This window comes from Neovison vison, chromosome 10, assembly GCF_020171115.1.
Source record: "Neovison vison isolate M4711 chromosome 10, ASM_NN_V1, whole genome shotgun sequence".
NCBI lineage: Eukaryota > Metazoa > Chordata > Mammalia > Carnivora > Mustelidae > Neogale > Neogale vison.
In genome coordinates, this window is record NC_058100.1 from 12,190,776 (window position 1) to 12,204,815 (window position 14,040).

The window sequence follows — 14,040 nt, forward strand, 5'->3', positions numbered from 1 at the left end:
GCTGAGTTGAAATTATCTCGTAGTTCGTGCACGTGACTTTGATCTCCAAGTGACTGTGGAGTATCCTGGAACTTAGGCTTGTGGCACATGGTTTCATAATACATTGTCAAAAACCTTTCAGCTGGTTTCAAATCATGGCCTCGACCTTCTGCATCTGACCCATACATGCTCACTTGTATAGTTTCTGAAAGAGTCCAGGGGAAGTAGATGGTATTTACTTGAAAATGTGAAAATGTCTTGCAATTTGGAGATTACATTGGGTTTCTTCGGCTAGCCACCCAAATTATTTTTTCCTAGCTCTCTTCACACTAGGTGGCAGAAGTGGCTCATAAAGGAGCTTAATGCCCTAGGCAAGGACTCTGATGGCCTCTGGGGGTGGTGTAGGGGGGCTGGGAGGCAGGTTTTATACTGGACTCTGCCAGGTGAAGTGAGGGAGTGTGTGGCTTGGGGGGGGTGGTCTTATTCTAAGCCTATGGCCCCACACATGTGCTTTCTGTCCCTATTTTTGTGCCAGAGGGAGACAGAAAAAGAGATGGGGTGGAGGGTTGAAGAGAGAGGGAGATAGAGAGAGAAAGAGGGAGGGAAGGAGAGAGAGAGAGAGAAGGAAGGAGGGAAGTGGGAGCAGGGAGAGAGGAAGGCCAGCTTCCTTTTTCCTTTTATGAAAGTAACGAGAATCTCATTTGACAAATAACAAGGCAGATGAGAAGTCCCAGCCTGCATGTGAAGAACTGCATAAGCCCATGGTCTCTGTCACTGCTGATGTCCCTCTCCACCACGCTGAGAGGTGCCGTGTCATCCGCACTCCTGCTGGGAATACTGCTCAAGTATGGCCTTTGGATCATTTCAGTTTATTCAGTCAATGTGGGGAGGCGGCTCGAGAAATGGACAGAGGGTCCCAGAGCCTCCTTCTTAGACTTGGCTTGGTCTTGGGCAAGTCACTTAATCTCCTTAATGCTGTTTCCTCATCAGTGAAATGGGGATAATAATAGTCCTTGTTTCATCATGTGGTTTTGAGAATTAAAGGGAAATAATACCAGGGAAGTGTTTGGCATCTGGGAAGCGTACAAGATATGTTAGCTGTCATTTTTTTTTTTTTTTTCATCTTGGACAAGTCAAAGACTGTGAGCTTCAGTTTAATGACCCACAAAATGATAGCTTTGAATATTATGACTTCCAAAGTTTTTTGTAGCCTCTGAAGTCGGACACTTTGTACACTGTGTGTGCAACGTTTCTGTCGTTCCTAATGTCTCTATGGTTGTGCACACAATAGTTAGTTGTGTGTTTATTGAATGATTTTTGAATTATAACTGAATAGAAAGTATACTCTTTTAATGTGATTTATTTTATAGATAAGTAGATGATTAAGGCATAAATAATACATTCTATTTTTTCCCTTTTGTTGAATCATTTAATCATTCCTTTTAAAGATTTTATTTATTTAGTTATCTGAGGGACAGAGAGAGAGAGAGAGTATGCATAAGTGGGGGCTGGGGGCAGCAGACGGAGAGGGAGAAACAAGGTTCCCACTGAACAGGGAGCCAGATGTGGGACTCGATCCCAGGACCCTGGGATCCCAACCTGAGCCAAAGGCAGAATCTTAACTGAGCCACCGGGGCACCCCTCATTTAATCATTACTTTTAAAATAATGCACATTTATGAACCAAATCCTTACTACACACAGGAACTGAGTGAGAAGTTGTGAGGGATAGAAAGCTAGGATAGAACCCAAGTCCTGTCCTCAGAGACCTGAGCTCTGAGTGAGGAGGCAGACTCTTACAGAAGCACTGAACCACAAGACTGCAGTGTGCATGGGGTTCCCACCTGCCCGTTACAGCTGGGACTCGCAAGCAGTTTGGTGTAGCTGGTACATGGAGGGCTTGTGGAGAGTGTAGGAGACGGGGCTACCTGAAAACATTTCCTAGGTCTGCAGTGTGCCTAGGCTGTCGGAACAGCCACGTGTGAAGCTTAAATGTGAGTAAAATGCTGCATCTTCAATCGTTGGAAATATAATACCGGCTTTATTTTAACAATTTGTTCTAAAAATTCCCTCTCATAGAAATGATAATGGGAATAATTGTATTATATATTACAGTTTATAAAGCTTTGACATCAACGTATTGGTGAATCCTAAGAACAGTTTCTTGCATTTAATGAGCCCAAATTATTTACCAGGTACTGCATTTGGCCCCTGACATTGTTACCTCCTTTATTCCCAGTTAGAACCTTTTGTATCAGGAACCCAAGTTTACCACTAGGGGGTGCTAAGATGAGGGAGAATCGGATTTAAGCTCTGTGAGGTCAAAGAACCTTTCTTTTTCTTTTCTTTTTTTTTTTTTTAAAGATTTTATTTATTTATTTGACAGGCAGAGATCGCAAGTAGGCAGAGAGGCAGGCAGAGAGAGAGGAGGAAGCAGGCTCTCCACTGAGCAGAGAGCCCGATGTGGGGCTTGATCCCAGTACGCTGGGATCATGACCTAAGCCAAAGGCAGAGGCTTTAACCCACTGAGCCACCCAGGCGCCCCTCAAAGAACCTTTCTATACATCTGTCCATTATAGCCCTTGCCTCTGGCCTGGTGCCTGGCACATAGCAGGAATTTAAGTGGTATTTGCTAAGTAACTAAATGAAAGGACTTGTCCAGGGTGGTAAAACTAGTAAGTAGTGGAGTCAAGTACAAAAGTACTGGATTTTGACAATTTAGATAGGAAATAATCATGGCTAGAGAAGGTCTATTTTCTGTAACGTGGGAAGCAAATCCAGCTCCGTGTATGTCCTTTTGGCCTAGAGCCTTGCTGGAAAGGAATACACTCTCAATAGTCATTGGGTTTCCATTCATCAAGGATGTTGACTCCTCGGTGAGATGGTCTTGAGTTGTTAAGATGTTAAGTTATGATGGCTGAGTAGGAAGCTCCAAAAGTAGAAATAAGCATATTGTGTTTCTAAGAAATCTTCTCATTTTTAATCAAACAACCTCTAGTTAAAGACAGTCTATTATTTCTTCAGCTTCTGGTCTTGGAAGTCATTTTGATGGAGTCATTTTGGGCGTCATTTCCCAAAATTTGGGAAAATGTGCAGATCTAAAGGATATTTTTTGAGACTTTTCAGCTCACTCTCTTTAAAAATAGTAATTTTCTCCTTAATGAACTGGACTGAATAATTGAGCAAATAATTATTGACTGTTTACTAAATGCTAGGTCCTGTGTTAGGTGCTGGGACTACAAAGATGATAAGACACAACTCTTGCTTTCCAGGATGAAGTGGGAGATGGGCTTGGAGGCAGATCGTTGTTGTACTTGCTGGGCGCTCCCCTCAGTGGGGGAGCATGCAAGTGCCTATGGATATACAGGAAAGTTGGAAAAAGAGGCCCTAGAGAGCTTCCCATCATTGGCGACTTGAGGCCAGGAGAGTGCTCCAGACTGAATTTGTTCCCAGAGTTTGTATTTTGAAATCCTAATGTCTAATGTAATGGGATTACGAAGTGGGAACTTTGGTAAGGAGGGTAGGTTCTGGTAAGGGCAGAGCCCTCATGAACAGGATTAATGCCCTTCTAAAAGACACCCCACAGGGCTCTCTTCCTCCTTCCCGCACATGAGAATACACAGGAAGCCAGCAGTCTACAACCCAGAGAAGGGCCCTCACCAGAACTCGACCATGCTAGCGCGCTGGTTTTGGATTTCCCCACCTCCAGAACTATGAGAAATAAATTTCTGTTGTTTATAAGCCACCCAGTGGGACTGCCTTATAGGAGCCTGCAGGAGAGGGAAGACCTTCTGGAAGGGGCAAAATCACAGGGGGAATATTAAGGGGTGAGGAGTTTCCCACCCCACTGGCAGCAATCTCATATCTCTACCTCATCGCTTTGATGACCAGCAGCTCCCAGATTTTAGAACCAGATGTAATACTGTATTATTATGGTTTGTTTCATATTTACCAGCTGAAAAAGGCTGAATGGAATTGACCCAGATGGTTCTCATGTGGAGAAGTTGAAGCTGAAGCTTTCGTCTTCTTCTCCCACTGATGTGGGCACCTTCCATGTTCTCCTCAGATGGGGCTCTGAGGGGCTGATTTCTCTCTGGCCATTTATCTAGAGTCTGTGATCTCCACTGCTTCTGCAGCCTCTTCTTCCCTTTATTCTCTCCTGGTTTCTATTCTGTTGTTAGTCCCATACTGCGATGATCCCGTTTTTCTTCTAAGAAATGTGGCACAAAGGTTAACGCAAGCCTAAGCACAAAGACTTTCAGGCAGAACTTTTGAGTATCTCCATCTACTGTTAGAGATGGAAGGTTTTCTGGAGTAACACGTTCAGTAATCTGACCAACTCCATGCCCTTGAGTTCCGATTTCAGCTTAGTTTACTAGATGGGATCCATGACCATCAACACACCAGACCAATGTTAAGCCTGACAATGGCAGTATAACAGTGCGTCTCATGATTAGACACGAAGGGCAGGTAGCAGTCATTCAGAAACCCTGAAATGGCAAAGTTAGGGAATTGGGTTTTGAAAATGAGTCACCCAAACATTTTCTTTCCAAACATCTGCAGGTTGTTAGTCTGATTTATTTTGAATTAAAAAATCTTTTTGAGCTGGCTGACAGCTTATTTTAATTCCCAGCTGTTAAAATGTTTCAGCAATTGGAATTAGGGGCTGTGCCATGACTTTTGATGTGGTGGGAACGAGTTCAGCACTCAGGTACACCTGGGGGACCTGTCCCTTCTCATCATGGTCCTTCAGTTTTATTCCTTCTGTTTAAGAGCTTGGTGCTTTGAGCTCTTTGTTTACGATCTATTTGCCTTGGTCTTATAGCACTGGTGGCCAAGGGAGTTTAGCTCATATTCCAGGATGTGGTGGCTTTTATCCAGCACCTAGCACTTTGTGGCTGTCTTAGATTCTTTCTGGAACAAGTTTGGGGAATAAACAAATACATAAATAGGATTATGTTTAATTGATATTGCCTCCTCCTCTCCCAAAATATCCCCAAATAATTTTTCTACTCACAGCTGTGGTTCTTGTAAATGTTTTTAAGATTTCTCTGTAGATTATTAGCTTGGTAAGGGCTTTTGACTTGTCCTTCACTTTTCTCTGGTTGTGGGTGAGCACCTCTTGTTTTTGCTGAGATTTTGGACAAGAAATCTGGCGACTCAGTCTCTTCTCTCCTGATCCCAGCCACCACAAATAGTAGCCCCCCCACCTCCGTCTCCTACTTCCAATGCCACCTGCAACTACCACCACCACCAAGGAGTTATTCCTTGGCATTCCTAATTCCCTTAGCCTAGCATCCTAGTATTCAAGTATTCATATTACTTTTATTGTCCAACTTCCCCAAAGAATTATCTGTACTAGCTATTTTCACCTCTTTTGCTCATCTTTATGCCTCATTTTTTTCCCCCCACATCCACTGTGGCTCACTCTCACCACTCTGTTGAGGCTGGTCTGTCATACATCATCCGTTGCTGTTTAATTGAGATTCAGTCCTCGTGTTACCTGACTTCTTCACTTGTTCCCTGACCTCTGTGTATCTGTGTTAAGGGAAACTTTGAGACCAAACATGGGAATGACAGAGTGGGACATTAAATGCTAGGATAAGGACATAAGGGTTTATACTATAGGCACTGGGGGACCAATCCTGTTTTTAATCTGTATTCAACTAAGGAGTAACTAGATTAACCCAAAGATGAAGAAATGGTTGAAAGGTTGTCCCAATAGTCTAGGTGGAGAAAAGTACTGAGGGTATAAATTAAAACAATGATAAAGAGAATGACATGTCAAGCAAAGACTGGAGAGATATTGAAGACTCGACTAGAAGATAAGAGGGTTGGTAAAATAGGTGGAGGGAAAGTGGCTAGAGTGCCATGACCTCCCTTAATCTTGTCCCTCATCTTTGACCTTCGTGTTTTGACTTACAGTCTCCCTTTTTGTAATGTCCTTTCTTGGCCATCTATGTTCAGTTTCATGGTTCTTATCAGGACTCTTTAAAAATATTGTTTTTATGAACTCTTTTTTGATCACCCCGTAGATATTACCTCTAATTTCTAAGGATTCTGTAGTACTCTTTCTATCTTCACTTTCTCTTGATCTTAGGACCATAATCTCCTCACTCTGGTTTTAGGTGGGTGGCACGTTGTTAAGGGTGTGAGGAAGACATAGGAATGAGGAAGATGGAAGAGACCGTTGATAAGGAAAGGGTTTTATGGCCAAGGCGGAATTACAAACTTCATTTCATGGGTGGTGTGAATTTGGATTTCTACATGTTTTTACTCGTTTTATTGTAACGTGATGAAGTTGAAAGCTAAGTTCTCAAGAACTCTCGTTAGAATAAATGGGAAGCGCTTACCCTTTAGTAAATATGGCACACACTTCCCACATCTCTCAATGAACTGGAAGAGGGTGCTGATTCTTTTTCCTGGAAATTAAAAAAGTTTTCTGCTTGCAATTTTAAGTTAAACAACTTGCTACTATTATCTCCTGACCATCTTTCTGAAGAATTGATCTTGTGTGGCTGAGTGCAGCATAGTTAGTTTTCTAGAAATATGTGTTCAGACCCAACCCAACAATATTATTTCCCCAGTAAGCTTTTTCTTTTTCTTTTTTTTCTTTTTCTTTTTCTTTTGCAAAAGTAAGGATTTTCTTTTGCTAAAGAACTTCATGTTTAGACCCTTAAAAAAGAAAAAAAATAGGTAGTATTGAGTTTTTAAGTAATATATTGAGGCAAATGAATATTTTCTGCTTCTACCCTTTTATTTTAAATGTGACTAAACTTTGAGACTCATTTTAGAAGCATAGGGTAATATTTCTAATTGGATTCTCCCAGAGGCAGTTGAGTCGGGAATGAGTTACATGGGTGCTTTTTAAATGACACATTATGACACATCTGCACATTAAGAAGATGACTGGCTTTCTGTTTTTCCTCTCTCTCCATTAATACGTAAGCTCCTTTGCCTCTTTTCAGTGGTGAGTATAATGCTTTGTCTCATCACTTTTTTTTTTAACATTACAAATAGGATTTCACATTTAGAATTTATGAAAGATGCAAATTTTTGTGCAAAATGTTAATTTCAGAACTGTCTTCAAAGATTCTATTCAAGAGTTCAGACTGGAGCCCTATTTTCAATATCTATCACCGCCAACCCATCTTTCCCAGGGGACTTAGATGCCAGGGACTCTGGGTCACATGATCTAGCTGAACTTCCCCCCCCTTTTTTTTAAAAAAAGATTTTATTTATTTATTTGATAGAAAGAGAGATCACAAGTAGGCAGAGAGGCAGGCAGAGAGAGAGGGGGAAGCAGGCTCACCGCTGAGCAGAAAGCCTGATGTGCGGCTTGATCCCAGGACCCTGAGATCATGACCTGAGCCGAAGGCAGAGGCTTAAGCCACTGAGCCACCCAGGCACCCCTGAACTTCATCCTTCACTGCACGGTCAGTCCACAGTCTGCAATGGCTGTGGCCAAGAGGGAGCACATTTAGATTTGTAAGTTTCTTCCATCTCATCTCTTCCAAAGAGAAATTATAGGGCATATATCCAGTTACAGCTCAGTACATAGGAACCGAGGGGATTCTCTCAAGTTACCTGCCTTCATGACTTCAAGCCTCTTATCCTGGATTGTGACCATCTTGCTTACCTCAGGGAATCCTCAAATAGCCTTTAAAACAAGTAGTCTAAAGAGTAAATTAAAAGGAAAAAGTATCTCACATGGTATTCAGGTATCAGTGAAGGATTTGGGTTTTAATAACCCTGAAATTCTATAATTTAATAAAATATGCTTCTATAATATTATACTCTATGTTAAAGTGACATATTAAAATACAGGAAAACTTCTTTCTTTGAGACAATGTGCAGCTAAAGTTGTGAATTTACTTCTTATCTCCTCCTAGCCTTTCCTTTCCCCCTTTTGTGTGAAATGACTTGCCTTTATGATTTACCATGTTATTATTTTGGTGCATCAATATTACAATGATTATGGGTAACAAGTCTGGCTGTTGGCATTGTTCATTAACTCTTATAAAGGAAAGCAAGACAAATCAAAATGTCAGAACCAGTTTAATGATGGGGTCCTGGTTATAATTGTATGTACATCAAAGTTAGAGGGAACTAGACACTATTTATTATGACACTGTATCAAGTGTGCTAAAAACCTACTGTCATTTCATTTTTTTCTCATTTTATTCCTATTTGACTCATGCAAGTTAAGAGTTGTCATCATTTCAGTTTTACAGAGCAGAAAGCAGAGACTCATTGAGTAACCACACTGCCTGACAAGCCACCGAGGCAAAATACGCAACTCTGGCTTCCCTAACGTCAAAGTCTGTGCCTTTTTTTTTTTTTTTTAAAATCATACTGCATTGTTATGATGCTTAATTTAGTTTAGGGATAGCAACTGAATCAAAGTAGGTTTTGTTCTGATTCTGCCAAGGAACAGACTCTTCTCTCAACTGGCAGTTGCTTGTAACTGGCTAGGCAGACCTCATAGTTTCTAGGGTGGTCAGTACATAAAATTGGAGACTTGGGCAAAATCAAGGCAGAGTAGAAAGAGCTAAGTGAAGGGTTTCAGAGCCCTGATGGACACTTGCCTCCTGGGATAGTTCTGATCTCACTGCTTTTCCATCACCTCTTTCTTTTCGAGACTTAACTCATCCCCACCCTAACCCTTCCTACTGGTGGCTGTCCCATTCATAAGGGAGCAGATACCAGATGGGAGAAATTACAGAAACAGTTGTTGGGCGATTGTTCTTCTGAGTTATGTACTCAGGCTCTTGGTTGGAGGGCTCTGATCTGAAAGCTTGCTTCAAATCCACTGAGAATGTAGAGTGATTTAAGTGGTGAACTGGGGAGGGCTGGGGACTTTAAGTGGTGAGGACTAATTTGTTCTTTAAGTTTATCTAATGGTTTGCAAGGGTGGAAATATTTGCTAGGCAGATGTGATGGATTCTCCTAGGAAACTGACTTCACCAGAGAATTCTTTAGAAACTGTTTTCAGGAGCAAGACAAGTGGCATGAATCTATGGACAAAGGAAATCTGCTTGGTGTCTGTGACTGGGTCAAAGACCCAAGGCATGCCTGTCGTGATACAACGTGGATGTTTGTTCAGGGGGCAAGTGCTCACGCTGAGTGATTTTCAAAGCTGTTTGAGGGCATTTATCAGGCTTTTAAACTCTAGATACTCTTTCCCACGGTGTGACCGAGAGAAGGGATCCTGGGCTCTCTTCTCCAGCCCCCAGGATGGGAATTCGGGGGGAAAAGGTCACCTATTCTTATGCCACAAAAGAAAACGTATCCATCAGTTTTCAAGGAAAAAAACCCAGTGTCTGCAAATAGGGGCATTGCTAAGAGCTTATCAGCAGTGCTGCCCCTCCTTCCCCAACCTAGTGCTGCCATATGCCTTTGCGGGGGGGGGCGGTGGAAAGGGAGTGTTCTGGACTTCTTTTGATAAAACACCTTCCAATTCCAGTAAAAGCATGCACTCCAAAGCCATCATCGTTTTTACTATTTACTGGAGGGAATGGAGAGAGAGAGAGAGAGAGAGAGAGGGAGAGAGAAAGAGAACAAACAGCTGAAGTGGATTTACAGTCACTTCTCTGATTGATTTTCTTGCTGAAAAATATTTCCTATCACAGGATTTTCCTTCTCCTCTGTATTCTTGGTACACCCAAGATCTTCATATCTTTCTGAGTGCGATTAAAGATGGCACAGGGTGGGAGAAAATAACCAGGAGTAAATTGCATTTTAAAGTTTTGTCCCATTGGTAGTACCAGCAATTAAAACTCGTTGTGGTCCTCACCCCAGATCATAGCAGCAAGGCCATGAGGCCTCCCTGCTGTAAATTTATTTCCAGTCCAGCTAGCTAAGACAACGCTCCAATGAATTAATGGACCCTGCTGGACTTCAACTCCCTCTCCTCGCCTCACTGAGCTCCGTCTGGTCCCAGGCTTCAGTGGCTGCTTGCGTGAGCACACCACTCCTGCCCTTGACCCAAAGCACACACTGAACTTGGTGCACACAGGAACCACACTGCTCCTCCTGGCTGGGATGGCAGAACAAAGCTAGCCGGGTGCTCCTGAGGGTGTCAGGGGACCTAGCAACCACAGGTGAAGAAGGGGGATGCCCTAGTGAGGGCATCTCCCTTCTTCACCCCACATCTGCTCATCCTTCTGGAGTTTGTGCTAGGGCTGAGATCTGGCCTCTTAAGAGAGGTGAAATATGGCTTCATATTGCAAGAGCTGAGGTTTGCTCATGGAAGCAGAGGTGCTGGAGACTAAGCCTATGGTGTGGCCAATGCCAGCAGTTCTCAGTAATGAGTCTTGCAGACACATCCCGGGAGAGGAAGTTAGATTAGAGCAAGACAAGTGAATGAAATTGTTTAAAGGCTATATAGAGATTTTTTTTTAAAAAAAGGAACTCCTCTTTATTTAGGGTTATGAGATCCTCTTTCCCGGGCGACTTCGAGGGCAGTGTGGGATTAGGGCTTCCAGCCTTGACCTGGAGATTTCATGTCAGAGGAGATGGGGAAGGAGAGGAGGGATCTGCGTAGGAGCTGGATCATGAGTCAACATTGCTGCCTTTCAACTGAGTGTCTTGGGCAAGCCCTCCCACTGCCCATAACTGCGAGTCACTCTGGTGTCTGGGTGGCCTCCTGGATTTAGGGTCTGCTAGACAACAGGGTTGATTGCCCCAGAACAGTTGAAAATGGGCTCTTTTTTTTTTTTTTTTTTTTGAAAATGGGCTCATTTTTGAGGCTCACAACTGTCCTGTCCTTCCTTGGCTTCTACTCAGGGGGCACATACCATCTGGTAGATGTGAGATGGGTTTATTACTATAGGCAGGAAGGATCGGGAAGCAGTGTTTTTGTTCCTATCTGTGACTTCAGTGTCAGCTGAATTTCTCTAACTTCTTATTTCTTAAGAGACATTTCTCATTTTTTGTAGAGCTGGCATAATCCAAGATAATGACACCTATGGGGAAACAAAGCAACCACAACTCAAGATAATCCACCTGCATGAGAAGCTTTGGGTGGTGGGATCTTTATGTGAACATGTGTCTTGGGAAGAGCCCCTGGTCTGGTCAGGCTGATGGAAGTTGAGATGTGTCCTTAAACCTTGCCTGAGGTCCATGACCCTCATCAACATTAGGTACAACATCTCAGGTTGGTGGGATTTGGTGATACAACTTTTGAGAGCCCCTACATTATAGTAATTTCTAGATGGTTTAATACAATTAAAAAGAGGGAGAGAGAAAGATGAGGGGGAAACAGATTCCTCCCCACCTGCCCTGAGTAATGAGCTTCTTGGGTGCAAGACTACCTTATAAAGGTTTTTCTCTCCATTGTCCACTTCCTGTCCCCCAGATCAGGGTAGGGGAGCTCCCGAATCTGGTTAACAGGTTGGCATTTCTAATCTGAGCCCAGGCTCATCTCCTGCCGCATGTATGGGTTGTTGAGCAAACTGATAGCCTACGTGAGGGTCTTGCCTGAATGACAAACTGCACATACCAGCTTGAGCAGACCATTAACAAGAGCTGGCCGATGACTCCAGCCCCCCTGGATTTCCTCTCCCTTCCGCCCGTGGACACGACAGCCCAGGAGAAGGTGACTGGGGGCCCATGAGGGCAAATGGGACACGAGGCAGAAACCTGTCTTGAGACCTTCCAACTGGTTTGCATTTCCTCATGGAATGGGAGCCCTCTCTTGTAAGCTGGGAAGGCAGTGAGACCACCACACGATTTTATGGATCCGTTTTCACTTTTCCAGATGCAAAGAAAGGAGCCATAGTTACCTTGCATATGTTTTGCTAATGTCCCTTGGGCAAGAGGTAGGTATAACTCACACCAGATAAACTCTGATTTTGCTCCCACGTTGTCTCCTTTATCTGCAACATGGGGGTGTTGAGTGGTGCCACAGGCAGCTGGAAGGGCTCATTTATTTGACCTAATTATTCCCAATGTAGACCTGACTCATCGGAACGGGCTCTTCTTCAAAGGAAATGAGAGCCAGATTGTCTCCTTGGCAACGGTGGAAAACAAATGCTATCCACAGAATGGCTGTTAGATTGAAAAAGGCACAACTGGCTTTTGGGGCCAGCCGACATGTAACCACGTTACCAAGAATAGAGGACTTGAGAGAGAGCAGTGTCAACTTCTGACATGTTAGTGGTCTCAAAATGTTCTTAATAAAATTAACTCGCCCTTGGATGCCGTGGACAAAAGTAACCACATACTCAGAAGCCAGGGAAAAATGGAAAACTTCAGTGGGGTGTTTTTATTAATCACTGACTTAATCCCTGTGGGTACAATGGGGGACCTTTCACATGGGAACCTTATTATTTCTTGGTCCTCTTTGAGGCTCTATTGAAGAATTGAAATGATCTCTTCTAAGGGATGGGGAGATGGAGAAGGGGAGTCGAAACGGCCCTCCTGGTACCATCAGGCACTTCAGACACAGAGCGGGAACAGCTTGCCACATTCCCACTGTGAAGTAGACGGCCTTGGCTCAATGATGCATGACTGGATATTGAAACTTCATCTCAGACAACTGCAAATTGTTCATACTGACACACAGGTGCACTGAAAAAAATAATTTAAATGTTCCCTGGTCCCACCTTCCTGTTTTACAGTTGTAGTTAAGAATGTCATGACCCTAAAACATTCGGGAAAGATGCACACTTGGCTGATGCCCATGGTACAGTGTGGCTTTTGGCCTTCTGTTCCAGGACTGTGAAAGTGCCCCACTGACTACAGGGTTCCAGGGTCCACCTATTGTCGCCAGAGACAAACCTCCAGGAGCACCGTGTTTGATCTCAGCCTGCATCTGGTCTGGGAGGAGGAGAGGGCATCCCACCAGCACATAGGTAAGAAGATCCCGTTGTTCAGTCATGCCTTCTGATGCTGTAGCGATGCACACACGCGGTTGCACTTGGCATTCTGACTCCTGCATGGCGTGTTTTCATCTCTTCCCTGGAGGTGAGGCCAAAGCCTGAAGTTCCTTTCGACACAGCTCTGCAAAAACTCTGGCTTTGTGCTCTCCTGTGCTTTGCAATAACATACCAGCTCTGTGGTGTGGCCAATGTTTACTTAATTGGTGGGAGGACTTTTTAATATCAAAAGGAAAACATTTCTTCTGCATTCCACGTAGGTAAGATGTGGTTTGCTGTGGTACAAGGGTAAGGATTGGGGGTGGGGAGGGAATGAAGAGAGGAAAAACAGTCCTTAGGGCTAAAGTCAGGGGAGGGGGTGGGTGGATAGGAAAGAGAATCAAGTAAAGGGTGCAGATGAAAGATCAACGGCGTTGCTTTTAAGAGTCAGAGCTATGACTGACCATATGTTTGCTTTGCAGTTATTTCCAAAAATAGATGATTAGTAGTGAGAAGCAACTGCTTTCTGATGCGTACGAGGGGGTCAGTTAATATTATTTCCAACTGTTAGGGTAAGACACGGGGTAGGCTGTATATGCAACAGAAAGAAGTTGCTAAACTTCACGGTGCATGGGATTAGATTTGAAGGAGGTTTTTTACCAGCGAGACAACGCTGTTAGCTAAGGAAGAGGAATTTACCTGAGGATGTAAGGGGTTGGTAACTTGTAGTGGTTGCTGCAGAGATTCTGTATTTTATTTTATTTTTTAAGATTCTATTTATTCATTTGACAGAGATCACAAGTAGGCAGGGAGGCAGGCAGAGAGAGAGGGGAAAGCAGGCTCACCGCTGAGCAGAAAGCCTGATGCGGGACTTGATCCCAGGACCCTGGGATCATGACCTGAGCCGAAGGCAGCGGCTTAACCCACTGAGCCACCCAGGCGCCCTGATATTCTGTGTTTTAAATAGTGCAAATCTATCAGCAATCGAATAGTCATTAAGAAATGCGGGCCTGTGAGCACAAGGACGCACAGAGGCAACACGTTGCAGACCACTTGGGTGATGGGACGGGGCCCAATCGGGGGAATTAGTGCTCTGTCTTCTTCACAGAGTCCCGGATGTGTGGTGACTCCTAGGTCAGAGATGTCCTGAACCATTAACATTTCCTGGAGAGGAGAAGAGGTTGAGAGCCCTCTGTGTTCAG